The sequence below is a fragment of the Grammomys surdaster genome, unplaced genomic scaffold (assembly GCF_004785775.1).
Source record: "Grammomys surdaster isolate TR1022 unplaced genomic scaffold, NIH_TR_1.0 367, whole genome shotgun sequence".
Classification (NCBI taxonomy): domain Eukaryota; kingdom Metazoa; phylum Chordata; class Mammalia; order Rodentia; family Muridae; genus Grammomys; species Grammomys surdaster.
The window spans coordinates 7,686,656-7,690,615 of NW_021604786.1; positions in this window are offsets into that span (position 1 = coordinate 7,686,656).

The following is a 3,960-nucleotide window of genomic DNA, read 5'->3' on the forward strand; positions in this document are numbered from 1 at the left end:
TGTGTGCTTTTTGCCCAAGATGCGTGGGTTTGGGACTAGGAAGAAAGACTTGCTAGTCTGACACGCAGGATTCTGGGGTTCATGACTTAAGACTAGGACACAACCAGGCAGACCCAGAGACATGGGCATCAGGCTAGTGATTCAGCCAAATACTATCTTAGGTTCTATAAGAACTTAAGCTCTGAATGCTAAGATTTCCTGCTGGGAGAAGGCAGGCCACTGAGAACAAGTCTAAATAAAATATAAGATGGAGGAATTGATAAAAATTTAAGAAGTCTATGTTATCTCAAGCAACTGGGTTCTATGAACGTGGACTCCACTGGAATTCTTGGAATGCTTAGCTTGACATATGATGCTGTCAGCCTGAGAATAGGGCTATACAGTAAATAGAAGGGATTCGACTGAAGTTGAATAGTAAAAGATATTAAACTCATATAAAGAGGAAAGTGATATAAAATATACTCACAAAAGTATTAATCCACAGAAGGGAGAATGAATGAAAATTGCTTAATTGTTTCTAAGTATGTATAGATGAATAAATAATACAGGCCTTAGATCTCAAAAAGGTGTGGAAAACAAAGGCAAGAGATGGGAGAAGCCCTTTTTCACCAGATAAAAATAATTGTTTAAGATTGCTTTAAATGCTTTAAACTGTTTTAATTACCAAAATGCATAGGATTATAAGTTTGGTGGTTATGGTACTAGAAGTCCTCTATGAGAGAATTCAAAATAAAACAGGCTAAAGAAGGCCACTAATTTAAATCAATCTATAATTTTGGTGATTTTGGGTTGCTGGAACAAGGACATGCTATTTTGGGAGAGAGGTGCTTTGTTTGTGTTAAAAAGAAAGAAACAAGGACTTTGGACCCATACCAATATGATATGGATCAGATGTGATAGGGGAAGACCCCTCCCTCCCAAAGATCTTGACTACAAACAGGAAAGAAAAATTAAGAAAGACCAAACAGGACAGGTAACATGACTTGCTGATCCCTCCACATGGGAACAGCCCTAAAGTGGCATAGACATAAAGATGTCTTTAGCCAAAATTTCAGCTAAAATTAGCCAAAATCGTGTTGGCTGTGGAAACCTTAAGACTCATCATGCCAGCCTTCACATGGCATGAATGAAGATCTATTACATTTGGTTATTGATAAAATTAACTCATATAATGTTGGCTCCTTGCTGGCAGGCAAGAGGAGAGAGGTCCTGGTCTCACTGGGCCTCTTCTCTGGGGCTGAGCGGGATGGTGAGTGTTGGCAGCTCATAAACAACCACACTGAACCGGGAGTCTTGTCTAAGCAGGAACTAAGCGTTAATGTTTAACCTCTCGCTTATATAAACTCAGAGCAGAGGAAGGGAGAGTTTTGGTGGGGTGAGATGATGTAGGGGTGGGGAAGGGTGACAGAAGGTATGGGGTGACTGACAGGGCCAACGGCAAAGCTCTATTATCAGCAACAGTGGGGCACAAGCAGGGCCAAACAGGTCTTGTTGAATCACCCTGGTATGGAAGTGACTGAGATAGGTCTCAAAACTCGAGCAAGGCTAGGGTTTGTCCTCAAGGCCCAAACCAAGGCCAAAACGGGACCCAACAATCTAAAAGACACCTGCTCAACTGGAGAACATAAATTCATCTTTAACTGATCTGTGCACCTTGCACAATCTATAGACATATCTTTATAGAACTAAATAATTGGTTGTAAGATTTTTAGGTTGCAGAATGAAACACTAAGATGTAGCTCTGGCAAGATTCATCCTCAGGGATGCTAAAAAGGCTTCTGTTCTAACTCCCTGCCTGATTCTGCTTCCTGGTGCTGTTTACGGAGACTTGCTTCCAGAACAGCTTCAGAAATAGCTGCTGATTCCCAATGAACTTGGTTCATCCAGTCTTTCATACAGATCTAGTCAGAACTTCAGTCAAATCTTGAACTTTCAAAAACAGAGACTAGGTAACAAATGCTAAAGTTAACTACCTTAAATCTAACCAATTTTTCCAATTTTCCTACCCCTCGCCATATATATAAATAATTGGGTTTAGCTGAAACCTATTCACAATACTCAGTGGACAGGAGCAAGCTAATATCCCACCAAGAAATGAATGACTAAAATAAAGGAGAAAACTCTTTCTGTGTCTTTATGTCTTTTCACACCTAAATATTGTTTTTGTTACAGTTGGTAAAATCTTAGAACCTAGGATCTTAGCTAGGATGTTCAATCTTATTTCTAATTCTCCATCTATTACAATTATTTCTAGAGAAGAATAAGATAGAATCCTCTTTATATATTAAAACCCTTTATTTTGTAACTAACCAGACCAAAATCTATTTCTTTTTCATTTAATATATTTCCTATTGATTATGTTTTCCAAGTAGATAACCACTCCAAACTGGCAAAGTTTTTGACAATTTTTGTCTAGTTTTCTAAAATGTTTAGAAAATGGTTAGTGTGGTCTGAATATTTATTTTTGTTGTTTTTAAAATTGTGCTCATGTGTGTACGTATGTGTGTGTGTACCTTTGTGTGTATTCCTTGTGTGTATGTGTATATGTGTGTGTGTTTGTATGTCTTGTGTGTGTTTATATGTGGTGTCTTTGCGTATGTTTGTAGGTCTTATGTGTGGATGATCATGAAGTCAGATGCCCTAGAATCTGTGAGAGGTTGTGAGCTGCCCACCATGGGTTCTGGGAACTGAACTCAGGTTCTTTGAAAGAGCAGTATGTATTCTTAACCACTGAGCCATCTATCAAGCCCATGACTAGTATTTTATCTCTAAAATTTCGTTGTACTTTTCAGGATAAGCAACTAAAGTCAAATTTTCTTTCAAACAAATACTCTAAGCAACTAAAGTCATGACTTTCTTAGAAGTTCATGTTATAGCTCAGAGCTTTCCTATTGTTAATTTAGTTAATGTTTCAGTTTGTACTTGTGTTTATTCATATTTAGAAAATACATCTTACCCATCCATGTCTGCTATAATAACCATCTCAACCGTCCTCAAGCTCTATCTCCTTGTGGTTGTAATTTGCATTCCTCTTATGACCTTAAGAACATTTAGATTATTAAACAACTTCATACATTTATATAGTGAAGTTTATCAAGATCACCACCAATTCCACCTCTCCCCTCCTTCTCGTCTTATAGAGCCCTTCTTATCTGTAAATTGCCCTCCTACTTTCCTATCTTCTATAAAATACAAATGTTTACATGGATTCAATCACTGCAATAACAGGCACATCATCAATAATTTATGCTTTGTGTGGAATACACATAACAAGATTCTGGCATTTACAGTCAAAACCACTTGTTTGGAGGGGGAATGTCTTGAGTTTCACTAGGTATCATGACCAAGTGATTTCACGGTAAGGGAGCAAAAAGAAAGAAAAAAAGAGATAAAAGCTTTTAGTACTTAACTCTACACATAAATGTGCACTTAGAGAATATGGCATAGCAATATTTTATTCTAAGGATTTTTTTTTGAGGACATTCGCAAATTAAACACTGTGTCTGACTTATGGCACTTTCATTTGTATTGTAGAAGGATGCACCATTCCACTTAACATGATATACTGTAGTGATATTTTCTGTAAAAGTCACTGCATTATCAAGCCTGTTAAAACATCCTTTGGCTGTGATGATTTAGTGGATTGAAGAAAGTGAATCTGGTTCAATCAATCTTGGTTTTCCTTAATGAATTCTGAGGTTTTGTCTATTTGCTTTTTATTTATATGCTTCTTTCTGTCTTTGCATAATCTATTGACTGCTATATTCTTAGCTTGCAGAGGTTGCAAATGTAACTATTTTCCCTAATAAATTAATGTATCATAAAATTTTTTACATGAATTTGCTAAGATTAAGTCTATTCTTCATTTCCAAGAAGTCTAGTTATGCCACTTTGAGTCTACACTTATGACCAAGACAAATTATGGATTTTTATTCTCTTCCTCCTTAGAAGGCTGTATAT